The 22,423-nt window shown below is 47.1% G+C and overlaps 1 long non-coding RNA gene across 9 annotated transcripts; it reads left to right on the top strand.

Moving 5' to 3' along the window:
- The first annotated feature begins 441 nt into the window (after nucleotides 1-441).
- LOC109785278 (uncharacterized) lies at nucleotides 442-6,334 on the top strand. Of its 9 annotated transcripts, none has more exons than XR_012184774.1 (9): nucleotides 442-987; nucleotides 1,093-1,211; nucleotides 1,313-1,407; nucleotides 1,555-1,662; nucleotides 1,878-1,920; nucleotides 3,613-3,722; nucleotides 4,413-4,521; nucleotides 5,244-5,485; nucleotides 6,071-6,334. It is a non-coding gene; the product is annotated as an uncharacterized lncRNA (long non-coding RNA). The 9 variants fall into 9 exon arrangements; XR_012184773.1 differs by having other exon boundaries at nucleotides 852-987; nucleotides 1,090-1,211; nucleotides 1,313-1,393; XR_012184775.1 differs by lacking the exon at nucleotides 1,313-1,407 and having other exon boundaries at nucleotides 548-987; nucleotides 1,090-1,211.
- The last annotated feature ends 16,089 nt before the right edge of the window (nucleotides 6,335-22,423 follow it).

Here is a 22,423-nt window from a genome sequence, read left to right on the forward strand (position 1 = left end):
TGGGAGCCAAAATGAAGCCGCCTCAGGGCGTCTGGTTCTGGGCTGTCGGATTAGCTGTCCAAAACGATCACGGCCGTCGGATCTTCGTCTGGATCAATCTTGGCCGTCGGATCGCGCTCTGGAGTGACCAAGGCCGTCGGATCGAACCGAGTATCAAAACAGGCTGCCACCGAGCCAAAATGAAGCCTCCTCAGGGCGTCTGGTTCTGGGCCGTCGGATTAGCTGTCCAAAACGATCACGGCCGTCGGATCTTCGTCTGGATCGATCTTGGCCGTCGGATGGCGCTCTGGAGTGACCAAGGCCGTCGGATCGAACCGAGTATCAAAACAGGGTGCCACCGCGTGTAATTTTCAGAGCCCCCAAAGGGCAAGGGTGGAATTTCACGTGTGTGGCCGTGCGTGGCGTGGTGTGGATGGCTGGGTTTCACGAGGGTTCCCGATTGGTTCAGAACCCTAGCCTCCACTCCCTCGCGCCCCTCTTCTTCGCCCTTGCAGCCGCCGCCGCGCTCTTGCCCCCGCCGTGCCGCCGCCGCGCTCCTGTTCTTGCCCGCCGCGCCGCCGCCGCTGGCCCTGCTCCCCATCCTCGGCCTCACACACGCCGCCGCTCGCCCTGCTCCCCATCCTCGGCCTCACCACCGGCGCAGGGCCAAAGGAGAAGGTAGAAGAAGACGCGCTCCACGGGGCCGGTGAAGATCGAGGGCACATCGAAGAAGGTGCTAGGCAGCGCGCCGCCGCCCTCCGCCGCGACGGCGAGCGTGTCGAGGACCCTGGTGGCCGTGGTCATCATCACGGACCTGCCGCTCGTGCCACCGCGTCCCCGTCGAGCTCGCGCGTCATGTAGCCGGGAGCAGAGGAAGCCGGCGCTGCTCTTCCCAGAGGAGCGCTCTTTCGTGTTGTTGACTGGAGGAGACCAGTCGGAGCGATGGGATAGGCCAAGCGGAGCGTGGCGTCGCCGCCGGCTAGCGCGTCAACGGGAGGAGCCTTGCAGGTGGCCACACTATATATTTCTCCTCATTTAGCCTGCTCTCTCCTTTAATTTAATCCCTAGACTTTCTCTTCTTTGTGCATGTTCATTTGTGTACGTGCCTAGAAGATGCCACCAACAGCAAGATCTGGGAGAAAGAGGAGGAGACAATGAGGGAGATGGGGTCGGAAGAAGAGATGGTGAAAGTATCTGCTTGGGACTTCATGGCTAGGCCTGTTATTGCTAAGGTGAAATTGCTTAAGTAGTTGTATTTTGTGATTTGTGTACGCATTACTTCTGCAACGTAATTGTCTTGCAACTATGAAATGAATATTTTGCTGATCTTCAGTTGGCAGCCCGTCACACTGTTGCACACTGCTACATTTGTACTACCCCCAGCTGGTCCAAGTAGAGGAGTAGAGGAGATAAGGCGCGTATTTGGATGTACATGCCCACCACTCATTGTATCCAACCATTAGCATATGTATTTAGATTTAGCCTGCAAAAGCTTGAGTAAATTGTGATCTTGGAATTGTATCTATAAGTAAACATTGTTCACTGATTTATCATGTTTTGGATGTTCCTCTTCAGTCTTCAGGAGATGCTTGCACCTTGGTCAGGTGGAGAGGCTGCCGAGCAGCAACCAGGTGGTGGCTATTTTGTCTACTGCATCTGAGGCTAAGTCAATGCTGACACCGGGTACTGCATGTCCTTGCAATGAATAAGTAAATATGCTATAGATAGTAACATCCAGTTGGATCTCTACCAAGCTCTTAAAATGGGCTAGGCATTCAGGGCTTCATGCTTTGTTAATGCCAACATGTTTGGTAGAGTCGTCATTTTTGGCTAATTTTCTTTCTGCATATAATAGTGAGAGGTACATGCTTATTGAGCCTTTTCTTATGTTTGTTCAGGTTCAGGTCAGCCATGGATCTCTTCGTCCATAAATAAGAAAATGTTTGTCATTAGCCCTTCTCAAACTGTAGCTGTACAGATTTAATGTATTTCTACAACGGAAAGAACCATGAACCTGTAGATGTATTTTTCCTTTAGTCGTCTTTTGGTCTGAAAGCATGTTTTTATACCCATCGATTGATGAAACCATACATCTGGAGGTGTACTCTTTTCCATGGAAATGAAATCCTTCCCTTTTTAGCTTCAGGAATTAACTTTATTGTAACTTCCCTTTCACGAAAGAGGTATGCATTTTTTGGCTTAAGAAGCATGAGCTATATTTACATCTCTTTGTCGCCTGCTAGATGGTTTTGTCTAAACGAAAAGGTTACACACTACCAAATATTTTCCAGCTATCTCTTGAGTGATCTTGCTTGTCAGTAATGTTTACAGTTTACACTACCTAAATCCTAAGCTAAGGTTTATCAGTAATTAGATATACTTAGGTAAGTAGAGCTGTACAAGCCTAATAATAAAGGTTCATCAAATGGGGAACTTTTCATGTACATGATCACATTTTTTGTTGGCCTTCGTTTTTTATTTTCCTCCCCTGAACTGGGACAACGTAGCCTCTGTTCCCTTGATTGTGTGGCTTTGATCAGTTGGTGTAGATTCTATTGTTTGCTATCTCGAGCAATATCATAAAAATCCGATATTGTAGATTTGTAGACTAAAATAGTCGCTCATCCTCACTATTCGATTTTGGGCGTCCCTCTTAATGTTTCTCCAACTGGCTACGTAGTTGTGTTTTAGTTGATGCTGTAGAATTTCATTTTCTTGAATGTGGAAGGATACTGAAAGGGATACATTTCAGTTCTCATATTATTAGAATATATACCTGCTCCCTGTCTTTTTGGATATGTACTTCTGTTAGCTATGTGAGCTATGGCTGTCCTGTAACATGTACTTCTTGGGGGCAGTAGCACTACTCATCTGCATGTACAATGTTTATTTAAGATACAAGACAGAATGACTGCAGTCTTGGTTGATACCTGATCAAAATCACCTATTTAGCTTTACTGGAAATGTTCAGTTTCTTACCAGTTATCATTTGTTGTCAATATAAAAAAAGTTTGTTGCTAAGAGAAAACTCTTCCAATTGATGTTTGGGGAATGATGTGCATGGTATTTAACTTTATAGTGAGGTTCTATTTTACTTGCATTTGTCTTGCTATGTTACACCAGATGCTTAAAGTGCATTTGTTTTGACAACTAAAGAGTGGTGAGGATTCATCACCCTACTTCACTCGAGTTGCTTCAGCATCTGCCATCATCTTTTGTTGTTTATACTTTTGTAAAATCTATAGATTTCTCAGCGGAAAACTGATAGATTCAAAAGATGCATCAAAGATTTCTACTTCACTCTTTAGTGTTATTTATAGTTTTGTGTTTAACAACTTGACTACCTATCATCTCTCTCCTACGACAATTTAATGTGAACTTAATTACCACTAGATATGCGAATGTAATGTTTACATCTTATCAATATGTACATGCACGATTAGTTATTCAGGTGAACACTACTTTACCTTGTCGGCCTTAGATTGCAGTATTAGGCTCCTCCACTCATTGCTTTGCTTAGTTAAATTTGTGGGAGAAAACAAATATATATGTATGCATTTATTATGTTTAGTTTCTTTGACCTAATTTTATAGAGGAAAATCTTATTTTTCTGATAAATTGTTTCTTGTGCAGAAGAATCACAATGCTTACAAATATTGTTCTGAATATATGGATTTTTCGGTAAGCTCATCATTCATTCGGTTAAGCATACAACCTTCTGTTTCATCTACAGAACAGAAGAGGTAAGCCTACTTTTGAGGCTGAGTCGACAATGCTTCCTTTTGTGTCGGCGTTCACAAGATGACAATGTCATGAAATTAAATACCCCCTTTACAAGCTGTAAGGAAACCCCACTTTTTTATAAAAATGAAGGAGTAGAAAATGTAGTTGCACGGTTAGGTAATTTACTGGTGAGCCTACAGATCCGGAATGTTGAGAAGCACAATTGTGTGTGCCTAATATTATTATATTTCTTTTGCAACAGTTTGCCCCCCAGCACTTCGAATAGCTTACAGTCACGTGAATATGCAACCTCATATCAAAAGAAATGATATTCACCTCTACTTTCATGGCAAAATGTATAGGGGAAGTTAAAGGTTTATTTAATATCGGTGCAGTTGTGCAAACATTGCAGGACAAGGACTAAAATTTATGTACAATATTCATTTAGAATTGGTTTTTAAATTGGCAAGATGGTAAGAGAAACTTGAATATGAGGTCAGTGGGAATGAAAGTTTGTCTTAAAAATGAGGTCTATAAGAAGCAATTAAAAATCTTATTCATCACCAATAATGATGTTGTCTCTAGCTTTATATAAATAAATAGTTGGTGCTTGTTAGGTCTTAAATATATGTCAACTCAAGACCTATATGTCTTTTATACCAGACAACATGACTAATTCCTAATTGTTCCCCATCAAACTCTGTTTGTAGCCTGCCTACTGTTTGTTACAGCCGAACAGGAGCATGTTTCATATCATGACCCATGATCAACAGCGGGTGCTGCCTCTGCTTCTTAAGGCTTGACTTCGCTCTATGGAAGGTAATAAACGTCCCATTTCCCTATTTCCAGCACGTAGATTATTCTGTGTCTGCTCTCTGAAGAGATGATTTAGATGTTTAGTTCAGTACTGGGTTAGTTGGTTCTAAGTGAACTTAGGGTGCGAAAGATGGGGATCCATGTATGGTGGGATAACCCTTGGGGCGTGGGCAGGCCGGGATGTCGTGCGATGAATGTACACTATCCGGCAATTCTTTTGACATTCTCTTTATACTGCTGAGATCTTGCTGGCACTGAAAATCTATAATATAGTTGCAGTGTCATCCCAATTATCTTCTTGCCATATTAGTAGCTTAGAAAATAAATCCCTCCTCTGTTTTTTACCCTTTCCTCACTGTAATTTGTATATACATAAACAATATGCAAGTTGAGTATATATATGACATGACCAAGTTTTCGGGAGACAGCTGGTTTTACTATTCGTGCTGAATTCTGTCTTTGGTACCTCCAGTTTCAGTGCAATACTTTTGGGTCTGTACTTCCTGGTTAAAGTTGGTTGATGGACAACCAATTAAATCCAATCAACTATCTCCAGCACTAAATACTGACGTACTGAGCCAACGACCTATTGGTCCAGTGTGTGTTGCATTTTCTACTTGCACTTGTAACCTAGTGTGATGTTTTGGAAGGTATCATATTGGTGATAGTCTGCAAGCCATTGTTCTTGTCATGTAATCTCAGATTTTACGGGTGTCATCATGCAGGTCGATTAGAACAATGTGTAATTATTTATGCCAGATGTGTATCCTCAAGGATTTTGCTTGGTAACTTAGTGTGTATCAAAGGATTCTGAAAAAAATAAGGTGAGTTGTTATCGGACATTGGACCCATCCTCATAGAACCATCAATAGAATGAGTGAAGCGCCTCTCATTTAGAGAAGAAAGAAATGTGAAGAATGGGGCTATTCATTGATGCTCAAGTCCTCGAAGAAATTACATGAAGGCGGTGAGTGACCTGGTCTTGACTAAACAACCTTTTTTTCAGTGGTGCATGATTTTCTGAAGTTTCTTTGCTTGGAGAAGAGTATGTCTATGTTAGACCTTATAGAAGCATGCATTTCCCCCTATGCCCGCTGCGAGATTCATTATGCACACACTATTAACTGTAAGATTTAATTGATATTTAAAGATGAGCTTATATAAGGTTCTACATTCCAATCGCCCATGTGGGAGAGGCTGTATGGTCAAGAAAGGATGGGTTGGTTCATTTGGTAATATATTTCTCAACAAAAGCACAAATTGCACATATTTCTCAACCAGCAAGTTTTTTTCTTTATCGGACCAGTTTCTTTTCTTACTGGGAAGCATGACTCCATTGTGTCAAATCGTATCATATGGTTGGGTTGTTGGGTAAGCAATTCTTTATTGGGGTGTGATACCATTGGTGCAGCTATTGATTGTTCTGTGTTCCCTCATGTATTTTCAATTGTCACTAAGATTAAATTTCTGATATGTGTTATGTTTCTCTTTAGTTTGAAGTAGGAGTATCCTTTCGAATAATATTGTTACAACAATGAAAAACAATCTGCAGACTCACTTGCAAAGGTGGAAATGGAGAGAAAGTTGTTGATGCTCAAATCACGCAATGAAGTATGGAGCAAGAAGAGACAAATCTGGAAACAATTAACTTCCCATTTTTGTGTGGCCTATTCTTAGGTTGTATCGGTTGTGGCATCGACACTCGGTTTTTTTCTATTACTCCTGACGTTGGCCATTTGATGAATAATTGATGAATGCTCAATTGTTTGGAGTTGAATTTAAGAATATACCAGCAATACAAGAAAGTTTTTTTTGACGGTGTATATGTTTCATTTCTTATTTTTCTGAGAAATAAAACATCATTAATTTTTTAGGCGGCAGATCATCATTAATTTTGACCTCTCATATATTGATATAAACTTACTATAGGTGGATGATTCATCCTAAGCAATCATTAAATGCTTTGTTCAAACGTCGAGACTACTAAACGTTGACCCAGGCACCGCGCGTCAAAACATTTATAATTTATCACCGTCACCGGCTCACCGCCACACACACCCCTATCGTCCTTTTAAGTCTTCCACCATCCCACACCCTCTCTTCAACTACCGTCACACTATTTCGAGTGGGTCAAGAACAACACGTGACCGGATTGGATATGACTATCCCCGGCAGCACCGGCAAGCCGCACTTCCTAGCTAGTCTATTGGGGTCGGTCATTTATGTGGTTGGAGGGCCCCGATGAGCCAATACCACAACATATTTTCAGTAATATATTGATTAGTTAAGGGCATTTTAGGTACACTATTTATCTGTCTATCAATCACCTAGGCAGGTTCACGCATGCAGGTTTCCTCCCGCCATGACCAAGCACTCCTGTCAGCATGCAAGCGCCCTTTTGTAACGAGTAGCAGTCATGTGGCCAGCAGTCGTCGAGCTTGACGTGCGGCCTCTCTGCTCGTCGGGCACGGCAAGCTCCCCCTGGTAGCCTCTGCTTGCCGCGTTCTCGTTCGATTTAGCATGAAGTGAGCTGTAGTTGGTCAAGTCGATTACTTTGTATTGTGCTTCATAAAACTACAATCACTCAGGAAACAAAATATGTGTTATATTCCACTTTTTGAACGGGCAACTATTTGCATTTTTTCAAAAAGGAGGATTATCTCCTGCCTCTGCATCCAAAAATGCACACATCCATTTCATTAAACTAGGTACCAACCAAGTACGTAGTTCAAACCAGTTCACAAGCATAGCAAATGAAATGAATAACATGCATGCCACAACCGGCGAAAATACTTCAAGATGATTAAACACATATTCTATTATCGGACCACCATTCAAACCGGTTATACTTATTTCGTGCTACCGTCTCTCAGCATGGCATCCATAGGCCATATATGCTCCGTGACTTCCGAATGATTGAGGAACGACCACATACGGATCCATCCAGACGCGATGTTGTGTGTTAAATATAGCGTCATTCCAACAGTTCCATGTAGCCCAAAGTAATGCACATACTTCAACTCAAATATGATGGTCTTAAGCTCTACCCTGTTTAACCAAGTCCAAATTAAACAGAAGATGCTATTAGGAGGACACATGTATTATACGCCACAATAACTTGGCTAGTGGACATTTGAGAAATAGATGTTGGATTGATTCGTCCAGATCACAAAACAACATCATTTACTATCCTCCCATCTACACTTTGGCAAGTTGTCCTTAGTCATGATCACTCTCTTGTGCACAAACTGCATAAAGACCTTTAATTTTTAAGGCACATTAATATTCCAAATACGATTCGACCACATAGATTTAACTGAGAAAACTCCTGACACCGAAAGCTTCCAGTCCAGGGTATCTGGTGCATCAGAAAGGTTAACCTCCAGCAATATACACACAAGATGTAGCCATCTATCCCACCGTTCTCCCACCAGTACCCGCCTGAAATGAATATTTAAAGGAACCGAACCTAGTATTATATTGACAAATACGTCTTTACATTGTACAATACTATAAGGAGTTGGAAATTGTAGGGCTAACAGTGTCTCTCTAGCCAGGTACCTTCCAGAATCTAGTAGTGTTTCCATTCCCTAATAAGAATTTCCTCATATCATTAGACCTTCCAAAAAAGGAGAGTCGTTCGGCTGCGCCATGACCTGTGCTAAGGTTTTGGACTGTAAATAGTTGTTACACAATAACTGTATCCACACACCACCCCCCTCGATAGACAGCCTATATAACCATTTATTAGCAGACACCTATTCTATACTTCAAGGTATTTGATACCTAAACCTATTTGGTCTTTCGGCCTACAAATAATATCCCACTTGCTAGTATGTACCTTGATTTATGCTCATAAGTTTGCCAAAAGAACGCGATCGATAGATGTCCAACCTTTTTCGTACCCCCATGGGCACTTCAAAGAAGGATATAAGAGCATCTCCAGCCGCGCCCCCAACAGGCTCTTCCCAGGCGTTTTTGCCGCGCCGGCGCCGAAAAAACGGCCCAGTCGCCCCCCAGAAGCCCTTTTTCGCCGGCTCGGGCCGAATCTGGTGCCGGCGGACCCAGGCAGAACCCGGCGCCCTGGGGGGCGCCTGGGGCGCCGACACAAGCGAAAAGGCGCGCGTGAGTCCGCCCTGTCGGCGAGTCGAGCGCCTCTTCCCGCCGTTTCTCCCCGCTTTTCCCCCAGTTCCCTCCCATTTTCTCCTTTCCTCCCGCCATTCTCTCTCCCGCTCGCCTCCCAGCCGGCTGCCATGGCACCGAAGAAGTACGTCGTCCTCCGCGCTGCGGCAACCGCGACCGCCTCCGTCGCCCAGCCGAAGCAGAGGAAGCCGAGGGCGCCGCCGTCCAAGCCGCCGGGCATGACAAACGCCGATTGGAGGGTAGAAGTACAGCGACGGGGGGCCGTCACCGCCGACCGGCGGAACAGGGCCCTCGCCAAGAAGGCCCGTGACAACGCGGCACGCGCGGCTGCGGGTGCCGCTGCCGCTTCCACGGACCAGGCCGAGGCCGAGGCGGCACGCGCGGGGATGATGAATCCCCCCGGCAACCACGCGCCGTACGCGCCCTGGGGCCAGCAAGGTGTCGGGTCTCCTACGCCGCAGCCATGGGGATCGCCGGGCTACGCCAGAGTGCTTCGCCGACCGCCGCTCGCGTGCAGGAATCCATCCAGCACTGCCTTGCCGACGCACAGGCCCGGGCCGTCCTTCGTGAAGAGAAGACCGAGGCGCGGTGGTCGGCGTTGATGTCGACAAGCGCCGTCAAGCTCGACCTACTCCGGACCAACGTCGCCGCGAAGAAGAGGAACACCGACCTAGCTTTCCTGCTGGGCGGGGCGGACATGCTCCAGAGCACCGACGAGGCGGTCAAGGCGTGGTACAGGGCGCATGTCAGCCTCATCCTGGACCAGCTTCCCTCGACGACGCCGCCCACGCCCACGCCCACGACGACGCCACCCACGCCCACGCGCACGCCGACGCCGCCAACAAGCCCGACCGATGATGCCGCCGAGACTGCGCGCAGCGCAGAAGCCACGCCGCCAAGCACAGAGACCCCGTCAAGCCCGCGCACGCCGACTCCGCCGACGCCGGAGGCCGACCTCGCCGTCTGATGCGCGTTTCTGTTCTGATTTTTGTACGCCGAACTTTTCATCGATCGCCGATCACCGCTTGATCGCCGGATTGTGGCATTTATTTTTGGGCGCGGGAATGAACTACGTTTGAATTTGCCAAGGCTGGGGGGGGGGGGGGGGGCGCCTGGGGCCGTGGCTGGGAGCTAGGCCGCCCCCAGGGGCCGAACTAGCGCCGGCTCGCCCCCAGGGCGCAGTTTTTCGGCGCCCTGGGGGGCCGAACGGCTGGAGATGCTCTAAGGAACATGGGCATGCTTTGTAAGCACAAAAATTATTAGAATTAGCTGACGCCCATAAAACTTAAGCTTGCCTTCCAACAACTTAGATTTTTCTCAAATCGACCTTCAATGCACTTCCATTCCTTGTTGGTTAACTTACGGTGATGAATTGGGATTCCTAGGTAACTAAATGTAGGGATCCCAACTCACACCAGAACAACTGTCTAGAATTTTCCTATTCCTCTTTGGCGCGCCCAAAGCAGAACAGTTCACTCCCATTGAAATTTATTTTCAAACCGCCAGTTCTTCAAAAAGACATAGAATCATTTTTATATTTCTAGCTTTTGCATATCATGTTCCATGAAAATAATTGTGTCATCCGCATATTCTAGTATGGACACCCCACCATCCACGAGATGAGGAATGAGCCCACCTACCTTCCCGTCCTCTTTGGCTCTACCAATGAGGACCGCCAACATATCAGCAACGACTTTAAATAGGATAGGAGACATCGGATCCCCTGCCATAGTCCCTTTTGCGTCTCGAAATAATGACCTATGTCGTTATTAACCTTGATCCCCATGTTGCCTGCTTGTACAAAGGATTCGACCTGCTTCCTCCAGGCAACATCAAAACCCTCTATATGTAAGCTTCGCTACAAGAATGGCCACTTAACTTTATCACAAGCCTTCTCGAAATCCACTTTGAAGACAACTCCATCAAGTTTCTTCGAGTGAATTTCATGTAGGGTTTCATGCAAAACGACTACTCCCTATAGAATATGTCGTCCAGGCGTGAAAGCAGTCTGAGTCGGCTAAACCACATTATGCACAATATGTGTGAGGAGATTCACACCAACTTTAGAAAAATCTTAAAACTCACATTAAGCAGACACATCGCTCTGAACTGCTCAATGCGAACCACCTCCTTCTTCTTTGGAAACAACGTAATCGTTCCAAAGTTAAGTTTAAACAATTGGAGGTGGCCATTAAACAAATCATGAAACATAGGCATCAGGTCCCCTTTAATAATACCCCAACATCTCTTATAAAATTCTGCAGGAAACCCATCCGGGCCAGGTGCCTTATTATTCTTCATTTGTGCAATTGCCTCGAATGCCTCCTTTTCTGAGAAAGGAGTTGTTATCACCTCATTCTCATCGCCCCCAGATGAGATATATCGTTAACCACATTCTCGTCTAGAGAGGCAAAATTCTCCACCGGTGCCCCAAAGAGCTTTTTGTAAAAATTTGAGATATACAATTATAGGTTCACGTGCCCTATAATCATACCCTCATCCTGCTCAAGTTGGATACTTTTATTTTTCCTATGTTTTCCATCGCAGTCATATGGAAAATTTTCCATTCGCAGTCATATGGAAAACTGGGTATTATTTTCCCTTTGAACCACCCATCGAATTTTAGCTCTGCTTGCCCATTACATCTCTTCTTTTTTAAGAAGCTTTTCTAGCTTCTCCTCAGCCTCTCGTTTGGCCACACTGTTAGTTAATTACATCGAGCGTATATACTGACCTCGGCTTTTAGATTTAGATCATTAATGAGATTAAGATGCTAAATCAATAGATAAATATTTCTTTAAACAATACAACAAAGATGTGTGAACAAGTACCATCTTGGGTTAACTCATCAAAGATTGGCATGATTTCTCTGTCTTCTAATGGCTCTGCTGAACAGTTGCAGCAAACTTCCAAGAATTGATGCAGCTACCCTTCTGACCATAAATGGTCCTTGGTTCAGTGCTACAAGGATATACTATATGAAAAAGACCATAGGATGACACTCGAGCGGTAAACCACTCACCAACCCGCTATCCTCTGAAAAGTGTGAAGACTGTTTGAACAAACATACATAAAGATACTACAAAAGAAGAGATAAAGTGCACAACCAATAGAATGTTTCACTATTTACAAATGTCTTAATTTTACTACCAGAAAGAAAATAATCAATGATGTCATTTTCTTTCATTGACCCAATGTCACACAATGACTCAATGGCTTTGTCACAGAGACGGGTTTCTTCGACCACCAACACACAGTACAATTGTATTTTGAAAGAAAAGGGTAGCCAGTTAACAAACACTGGATCAAGATAGCATTTGCAAGAACTCAGGTATAATTACTCCATCCAAACAACTGAGTGCATCCAGAAGCCGAAAGATATCTTATTGTTCCTACAACCTAGTTATATGCATCAATTCTGAGTAGGGTAGCCGAGTGAACTTCTACATTTGCTACTACCACTACTAGGATGAAGGGCATATCACAGCTGATTGCGAGTGATGACCTGTGCTGCGGTAGCTGCTAGCTCAACTAAGTTACTGATGGATAAAAATAAACTTCGTCTTGTTTTTACCAAGACACTAAGGGCTCCGGGCGACGGCTTCAACGCAAGGCGCTGAACGGCGCGCGAAGCGAACTACAATTCAGCAGAGATCTTCATACAACGGCCGAAGGCTAGAGCGATCTGTGCAGGGAGATGCAGCGGCAGGCGATCTGTGCACAGGGACATGCATAGATCAATAGCTAGAGCAATCTGGGAGTTCTGAACTGGGCAGCCTGATGATGCCTTGGCACAGCGCGACCAAGTCGAGTCGTGGCATGCGTGTGTCTCCTGACGTGAGTCCGTGCTCACATTCGTTGCGTGGAGGAGCTGAATGCACGAAGGCGTGCGATCTGTTGGAGCCAGCCGAGTCATGCGTGCGGCCGGAGCAGTTGGTTGCCCACGTCCTGAGGATGACCATGCATGTAGCTAGCAGGTTGTGTGTGCATGGCTTAGTTAGTTGGCTCAGCGGCCGGATGATTCGTGCGTGTGTGCGTGAGTTAGTGGGGTGTGTGTGGCCGCTGGCCTGTGTGTGCAGCTGGCTATAAAAGCCCCGTGTGTACTGTTTGTAGAAGGTGCCGGTGTGTGTAGCCGTGCTCCGGTGTGTTGCCGAGCGGCGGGGTGTGCCGAGCCAAGTGTGAGGGCCCTAGAAGATGTAGTCTCCGTCGGGACCGTGATGTGTGTCCGGTCGATGTGAGAGTTCTTCCGGGTTGTGCCGCGTGGATGCGTGTGTACCTCATGTGTGTGTTCGAGTCGTAGATAGAAATAAAGCCAAGATACAGGCGTTGGTGCGCCGCGGCGTTCGTCGCCGGAAAAATCATGGTGTCTCCTTCGTCTACCTTCGTCCGGCGTTTGTGGCGCCGAAAGGCTGCCCGGCGTGTGTCACCGGGGAGGATTGGTCCGGGGTTTGTCCCAACAATGGCCTGGGTGGAGATGACCATTCATTCTCCTCCAGCAGCCTGCGGTCAAGATCGTGCGGGTTCGGAGCGAAGCTTCCTCCGGCTACTCCAGCTGTCCAGTACGTTGAGCACGGCAGCGTCGGTGATAAGGGTCATCTGCCTTCTTTGGTGCACTGCGTCCCAAGCAGGAAGCGACCCAAGACGCTCGCCGCTATTCCCGTCGGTGGATCACAAGGCCGAAGGAGGTTGGTGGTGGCGCCTTGGGACTTACATCAGTTGGCCGATGCTTGTCACTTGGCCGCAGGTGGTTCGTCCGATCGATGCGTGGGGGCAATTTTCGTCTTGACCGCCGATTGATGCGAGGGGGCAATTTTCGTCTTGGACCATGGCGGCACCGTCCGGCCACTCGAGGGGCGGATTGCAGTGGCCATTCAAGGGTCTTCATGATAGTTTTTTCTTAAGATCGAATGGCTGCTGCCAGCAGCTCGCACTCGCGAGGCTGTGTGATGTAACCAGAAGGCTCCATTGTGAGTTTCGATGGCTCTCAATCCGGCCAGTTTGCATTCAGCGGTGAGATAAATTTTATGGACGACGGCTTGACGCAGAGGAGATGGTTGCGCAGCGGCAGTCACGCCGGCACGTAAAGACTGTGCCTCACTTGTAGCTGATGGGATCGTGGAAAGTGGTGGCGACAACATGATGACTTCAATTTGGTGGTGCTTATCGAGTACCCGGTCTCGAGTTCCGGGGTGAAAACCCTAGGTCTGGCATGAATTGGTTATACCTGGCGATGGCAATGTTTTTGCATCGTTACCTTGATGAAGCATTGCTCGAATGTGCTCGGACTTGTTTTTCAGGGTGAAAACCTAGATTCTGGCCTTTGTTGGTCGGGTCTAGTGACGACGACGTTTAAGTGTCGTTTCCTTCCTGAAGGCGTTGCTGTTGAAAAAACTTTCTCGTTGCATTTGTTCTGTCAAGAGATGGTTGGTGCGGATATGATCGTTGATGTAGTTTATCGACGTTGTTTTGATCGTTTCAGAGTTTTTTCTCTTTCTTTTCCCTCGCTTAGGCATAGCTTGAGTCTTGTATGACTTTGCTCTTTGCTGGCGTTTTTTGTGTGTGTATGTGTGTTGGTGTTGGCTATATGCATCCTCATTATGCAGAGGCCGGGTGTATGCTCAATGTGTTTGTATCCCCTTGATGCTTCATTTTGAGTGAATAAAATCCACCCTTTGTTAAAAAATGATCATCTAGATGTCCACGAGGTTCCATTTCTCTGCTCGAACTCCAGATCCCGATGCCTCCCATTTTGAACGGATCATGCTTAAGCCGCCTTTGTTTGTCACTCACACCCTCCATGCCTCCCACCACGCTCCATAATGTTATTTTATAGACAAGTGTAGGTGCACGGTTCGACCTCTGAATATGTACAAGCTTGAGTGTTTCGCCAACCATCCGAAATGCAAGATGTAGTTAGCTTTGAAGAGCTAGTTGGCTTGCATGCAGAGATGCCTTGGATTTTTTATTTCAGAAAATGCACCCAAATGGTATTTTATATCTGATAATTATCAGTGAAAATAGTAACCATCACATGGATTCTTTGAATATACCCAAGCCTTTATTCCAGGCAAGGTTTTCGCTCCAAGATTCATCCACTTGGTGAAAATGACCCATGATGAATTGTGGATGTGGGACATGCTATTATTTTGGGAGGTCAGCGGGTAGAAATCGGCCGTGACTACAGGCTTTCCGTGAAAATTTTGTTAACGTGGTTTGTATTCCCGTGTGTGCGCTTTGTGCCCTTAGCTATTTTCTGGGTTTGTGTGGGCCATCTCTTCCACGTTGACCTGACTGCATGATCTCTCTTGCGTGGATGACTACATGTATGGGCTGACATCAGGTGGGCTTCGCTGTCGCTGCGCCGTGATTGCTCCCTCGCTTGTGCATCTCGCCAGGGTCCACGTTGTGATCGATGCTTTGAACGGTGCCGCTTTGTTCGTTCGTCTAGAAACGATGCGGCTGGCTCTTTCGTGTTCTTTCTCGTTTTCTCCTCTTGTCTTTTCGTGAATTATAAATAGGCTTTGCCTCCTGTGATATCCTAGTGTTACGTGGGCTTTGTTTCTTCTCTTCCATCTACATTGATTGAATTACATGGTTCATTCTTCTTCTACCTGTAATGGTCCGTGGCGTCCAGGCCAGCCTCTTCGGGGGCGTGGGGCTATGGTTGGTCGCCGTGCTGCTGCCGGAGCAGTCCCCGCCGTCCAGGTCGGCCTCCTGCTATACGTGGTGCTGTTATTGGGCGTCGTGGTGGCCGCGGTGTTGTGCTGGGCCGTTCTGCATTCATGGCGGATGTCGTCGCCGCCTTCGTTGCTGGGATCGATGCCCTCGGCCATCGAGGAGAACTGTTGCGACTACTGCGGTCTCTCTGATGGCGGTTTCCGAGATGGTGATCCTGTCCTTGCACCGGCGGAGGCCGTAGCCCGAGAGGGACGACCGGAGAGACCCGGCCTTAGAGCGAACTACCACGAGCTCCTTTGAGTTTGCCCAATATTGTATGAGCGCCGCGCCGGGAATCTGAGGTGGGTGCTTCCTCTTCCTTCCCAGATCGAGCGCTCCGCGGCAAGCATCACACCACGCTACGCACTGAGGGGCGCCGTGCTGTTGCTGTCTGCGGCCTGGCTCACTGTGCGGTTTGGCCGTCACCATCCGGTAGTTACATGGAGGGGTGCGCGGGGGCCGAAGACGAGGCAGATGAACTGCTGCTGCTCACATTATCAGGCCGCATGGAAGTTCCCTTGCACGAAAACGAGCTGCTGCTGCTCTCCCCTTCTCGGATTGCCGGCCTCGCCCCACGTGCACTCTCGCTTACTTACTAATCGGTATGTTCGTCGATTGCAGCTTCGACGTCACCAGCTACGTCGCCGGGTTTGATACCCGGACTGGTCTTGCAAGCACGAGCCGGGTGACGCCATGGTGGCCGCCGTGCTCGCTGCCGACGCGACGGTCGTGGGCAGTAGGTGATGGGTGAGATGGCCTTAAGCGAGAACGCGCACGCGATCCCGGTCGCATCTTTGCTGGCTGCTCCGGTGGTTACGTCGTCGCCGTTGCCGTCGCTCGCAAGACTCGCCCACCTCGCCCTCCGCATCGACATCGGCGGCAGCGCCAGGGTGTGCCTGCCCTGACTCCGAGGCGGCGGCCGCGACGGACATCCCCGACACGCTGTTCTACTGGTGCGTGCGCGACGTAGTCCTTTTCTCTCTCTTTGCCATGCAGAATAATGGTGGTAGCAGTAGCAGCCTGGTCTATTGTTACCCGCAAACTTTTGTGGTAGCTGCTCTTTTAGCCCTTAGTTTGATGCTTTCCATTTCAGGGTTTGTACATTGGATGATCATTGGAGTAGTAGTTAACAACTAAGGAGAGTCTTTAACGGCCATACTTTAGTTAAGTTCGATGCTACTACTTCTGATTATTTTAACATAGTCCAAAGTTGGGCAGAACATGCATACATGGGTACACCAACATGTACAACTTTAAAACTAATTAATTTTATTGGATGCACCAACATGTATAGTCCTTAAACAATTCATTTCTTTGTTAAGGTATTCTTTTTTGGACATCCTTTCTTAAGGTATTAGTATAACTCCTCTATTCACATACGTAAAGGATTTCCTTTTTTTGTGTGGAGATTTTCTGGGATTTACAAGCGAGTTCTATGGGCTTGCTATTTGTAATTCTTGGGTCACTGAGTGGTACGCTCCTTGGGTGGACATGGCGATTCATCCTGGGATATTTTTTATCAAACTGGGTGGTATGGTAAGGAGTCTTTAACGCTCCTTGGGTACACATGGAAGATTTAATGTTGAATTTTCAAGCTAATGTTGCCCTAGGGAAATACTACTAGGGAGTATGATTATTCAGATTTTGCTTTCATGGTATAGGTATTTATGCAGTCACTTAATCATGCAACTTTTACCAAAATCATATACCAAAGTGTTGTCACTTTGATGGAGGTGAGCATTTTAAATTTTCTTGGTTAGATTTGATATAAAATATGGTCCGAATTTTGGACTGCAGTACAATATGCTACTGATTAGGCAATCCTGAGAATATGCTAAGTAGCATGACCTTGAAGTCATCAGTGAAGTCTCTGTTTTTGTGATGTGTGATTGTTAGGATTTCAGCAAGGTGCCAAACTACTAATATGCGTTTGTGTCTTTTGCAATTTTTGTTGATACACATTTATTTCTTTGTTTGTTACCAAGAAAATGCGTATATGGCAGACAAAATAACTGAGGTTCTAACTACACGTCAGTGGCACAGTACTGTTATACTTAGGAACGGAGGGAGTACAATTTTTTATTATAGATTGAGTAATTATAATTCAATTTCCAATTGCTTGATATGCTTTCTTTGTTTGTTTTCAATAAAACTAATCATGTATCACATTTACACAACACACTCACATGGATTTGAGATGGGGGTTCATTTCTTTTCTGAAGAGCGGCACCTCTTAGTAACTGTTCAATTTTCTCTAATAAATAGAAAGGTTTCATATTGAATCCGTCACTCTCAGACAGAGCATGTCTTATTGTGGTAATGGATACCTCTTAGTAACTGTTAAATTTTCCCTAGAAAATAGTAAGTGTTCTTATTTAATCAGTTCACTCTTGACAGAGAACATGTCATATTTTGGTATGGCTGCCCATTCTCTCATGCATATCTTGGACCGGCATTGTGGTACAGAATAGACAATGTTCATTGAGTTTAAAATAGACAAGATTATAGGTAGTTGAGTGGATCAAACACCACCATCAATGATTATAATTATGATGTACTTCCTCCGTAAAGAAATATAAAAGCGTTTAGATCACTACTTTAGTGAACTAAATGTTCTTATATTTCTTTACAGAGGGAGTACTTGAAGTGACCAAATATTCTGCTTTCACCGCAAGAGAAGGCACACATCAAGAAATGCCAGTTCAACATGGCCCGCAAGCAGGTAATTAACCGTCCGACAAAATGAGTTTACAAGGCCGACTCAAACATATGAGACAATTTCTTGGATGGTAATTTTTTTGCTATACGTGTACATAAGCGTACATGTACAGAAGATCCAATCATCACCTATACCGGCGCAAGCCACCCATGGCCATTGGTCACATGCAACAATTTGCAAAGGCTCTTTACCACTTCCTCACGGGCAGCAATCATGCAGTGAGCTCCACCAGAATGATGTGGACCAGAAGAAAACGCATTGTGTCTATTCTTAATAGAAATGTATCAACATGTGCTTCGTGTTCCCGATCGAATATGCACCACACATGGTAATAATAATGTATCCTTTTCAGTTTGCTTCTAAGCATGGTTTCCTTTTTATGATTGCAACCTTATCCATGTAGTTCTTTCACTTCAAATTGAAACTCACTGCATATAACAAAGACAATATGTGCAAACATCAAATACCGATGGGGCGCAGCGTGCCGCCGCGTGGGCATTGCTAGTATGGTACCTAGATGGCAGGACAAGGACGCATGTCCCACATACTGCAGATGCCCCATGTCCATTGTTGTAAATTCATACGACATGTTCATCGGATCCGGCTTGCCTGCTCCCTCTCCATGCTCCCATCCGTGCTCCCACTTCATCCTACGGCTGTTCTTTTCCCTTTTCTTCTCTAATCTAATCATCTCCCCCCTGATTTTCAGGGGTGGGGCCGGGCCTTATTTTCTTCCAATCAAATCAAGCCACGTATGCGGGAGCACGGATGAAAGCATGGGCAGGGAGCAGGCAAGTCTCGTCCATGTTCATCTATCCGTGCATTGAAAGTGTTTCAGTTTCCTTAGTTCTTATACTCTCTGTGTTTTTTTTGAGAATTTCTTCTACTCGGTGTGATATGGGCTAGACAGATAGAGCCCTTGAATAAAGACGGGCCACTCAGGTAGAGCGCCTCTGGATGCTGTCAAGGCAGCAGTGTTTAACCACTATTCCATTGCGTCAGTTTTTTCACCTTCATGAGTTAAAACGTGACATGTGAGGTGGTTCACTCGAACAGATCTGAGGGTTCCCTCCCTCCCTTCCCCGCCGCCACCCGCGAGGCGCTGGGGAGGGCCCCAAATCTCCGCCGCTGAACACCCCTCTGCCTCCTCCCTCGCCGCCCTCAAAGGGCGCGGTCGGGCGAAGCCCGGTCGTCGCCGGCGGCGGCGGGGCCTTCTCGTCCCCCGCGTGCGGGGGTTGGCGCGGTTCCGATCTTGCGGGCGGGGCGCAGCACTCGGTGTCGGGCATGGCGGCGCCCCGAAGCAGGCCGGCTATGGTGGCGTGGTGTCGGGCAGCAGAAGGCATGGCGGTGGTGCGGGCTGGTGTGGCGTGGGCGGCGGTGTTTCCGGCAGCGCCTCGGCGTCGCGTCCGGCGCCGCGGGTTGCGGCTGACCGGGTCGCGGGCGGCCCTCTCGCCGTGGTCTCTGGTGGGGGGCGGCGCGACAGCCGAGGTGGTGAGCTGCTCCCTCCCAGTCAGGCCCTCGCGGCTGGGTGGCGGTGCTCGGCTCGGGCGAGTCCCCCTGGTGGCGTCTCTGGGCGGCGACAACTCGGCCACCCTCCCTCTCCGGCGTCTGGCGGCGGCCAATGCCTCCCGGTGCCCTGGGCCTTCGACGCGGGGGCGGAACTCGGTTTCGGGGGGTGCTGGAGCCGGCAAGGCGTCGGTCGTGGCCTTCATCCAGTTCTCCACCTTCCCCTTCTCCCGGTCGATGTATGGTCGCGGCCCTTCCCGAGGCAGGCTGGCCGCCGTCGATTCTGGAGGTGGTTGGGGTTGCAGATCTGAGCAAAGCCGTGGCCTTTAGTTCCTACAGGGTGGTCTCGGGGCGGGGCGGCGGCCCTGGCGGTGGGAGTCATGTGTTGGTCGTGGGCGGACTGCGCGGCTCGGATGCGGGCAGGCAACCATGGCCGCTTGGGCGGCATGGCTGCGGGTGTTGACGGACCGGGGCGGCGGAAGAGTTGAAGCACGGAAGTACATCACCTACCCAGTCTGTGTACTGGTCGACGGTGACGGTGTCCGTGGATGTCGTGTCCTCCTTGCAGGCTCCATCGTGGTGCTTCTACCCCTTCCATCTTACTCCGGGTGAAAACTCGATCCTCGGATCGGACGGTGGCGATGTTCATGGTCGTGCCCTTCCTGGAGGTACCGTCTTGGAATCCTCGGTCTGGCATGTCCGTTACATCCTCCCGGACGATCACTCCTCGTGGTGGTGTTCTCCGTCGGCTTTTAGCGGATTCGTTTTGCTCATTTTTAGTCATTGTGGTTGTGTGTCGGTGGCCGGTATTCATGTATCTTGCCTTGGGTGTGTGATGTGCGTTTGTATCAGATGCTTTGTTGTTGTGGTTCATGCTTTATAATATAAAGCGGGGGAAACCCTTTTTCGTACAAAATGTGACATGTGAGTATGTGACATATCGCTTTCTATAGGCTTACTGAATCAACATGTCTTCAGTGCTTTCGATTGTACTTGATAATTGTCCATGTGTTTCAATGGAGCACAAATATAATAATTGTGATTTGCATGTCCATGTACTCTGTTTTCAATGTACCTTCATTTCGTGGTTCCATTTACCCTTTTTTTTTGGGATGGTTCCGTTTACCCTGACTATTAAAGATATCACAAATTTACCCTGAATTTGTTGCTGATGGCTGCACATCAGCGACCAATTTGTTCCTTTTATTGTGTACCTGCATGTAATTTTACAATGTGCTTATCGCGTTACAGAGAGGAAAACTGAATCGCTTGTATATATCTAATTCAGTTAAACTTCCGGTACAGCTGGACGAGCGATCAACAAAACATAACTCTGTGTTTATATACAGTCTGGAATTCTAGAAAAATAAAGTGATTTTTTGAGTTCCTAGGCCCAACATAATCATTTGTGATGGGAACAGAAGCGGCTTAACTATGTAAACTGAACCAGGATAATAGGTTCCAAATGCCATCACGCGTAAACTGTGGACTTATCTGAAGACAAAATCTCCCATGGGGACTGAAAAAAAAAGACATACCCATGTGCCAGGTCAAAGTAACCAGGGGAGTAACAGGTTGAGTGTAGTATGTGCAATAAGAGCATCTACGGCCCGACATTGTAAATCCGACCCTTTATACGCCCGGGCGCGCGTCCACGGACAGCGCCCGCCAGCCCCTCATATCTTGTGCCGCACATTTACATACCTCAAATGCGGATCCTCAAATCTATGTAATCCATGCACGTCGATCATACTAAACAAATTGTTCGAATTCAACAGTTTGAAACAAAGCAAAGCAAATCATAGCTCAATAATTTGGACATGCCAAAATGAAATAAATGTCCGAGCGTGATGGATGACTCGTTTGCTGGCAGGATCACTGGTCGGACGCCGTCCATGCCACCTGCTCCGAGGCCATCCTTACCTCCTACTCTGCCTGCATCCAGACTGCTTGCTCCACCTGCATATTTGCCGCATGCTCTGCTGCTGCCGCAGCCGCCCTCGCCGCCTCGTACTCTCTACACTCGTGGATCTCCACTACTAGGGAAAACCCTAGTAGTAGCGCGGGTTTTGATGCTATCAGTAGCACGGGTGGCCGCGCTACTACTACGGCGCTACAACTAACAGTTAGTAGCAGCGCGGTCTAGCCCAGCGCTACTACTATTGACTATATCAGTAGCGCTTTTCTGGCACGCGCTACTATTAAGTAGCTGTAGCGCTTTTCTGACCCCGCGCTGCTGCTGTATCTTTCATCATTTTTTTCTGCTTCCTATTGATGTAGAACAGTACCCCATTTCAATAAACTGCAATTTCACATATACCAGATAATAATGTCATTAACCACAATACCATATAGTCATACAGTAGTCATACAATATCATTAAGCATTATAGGTACTCATATATAGTCCACATGCATCCTCATATGAATATAGCATATATGATAAGCAGTACTAGGTAGTCTTATAGCTACACATATATAGCAGTTCTACTAGGTATAGTCATACAGCCCCACACACATATGTAATTCTAAATGATATCGACGATGATCATCATCTTGAAGCCTAGGCGGCGGGTGTTCCTGATAGCAATTAGGATGGCATACCCAACACGAAGGTTCTTGCCAACGAGGAAGCTCTTCCACCCAACCGAGCTTAAGTGTGTGCGACCGTCCGTGTCCACGCCGTACGTACAGGTGGTGATGGAGCCCCTTGCAGTAAGGCGTATTCCAGCTGAGCCTTGTTCATCAGGCTCGATACCACAACTCACAGATAGACTCTTTGGCAATTTCTGAATAAGAAAAACATATCAATTAATAAGTA

This window comes from Aegilops tauschii, chromosome 1 (genome assembly GCF_002575655.3).
Source record: "Aegilops tauschii subsp. strangulata cultivar AL8/78 chromosome 1, Aet v6.0, whole genome shotgun sequence".
Classification (NCBI taxonomy): Eukaryota; Viridiplantae; Streptophyta; class Magnoliopsida; order Poales; family Poaceae; genus Aegilops; species Aegilops tauschii.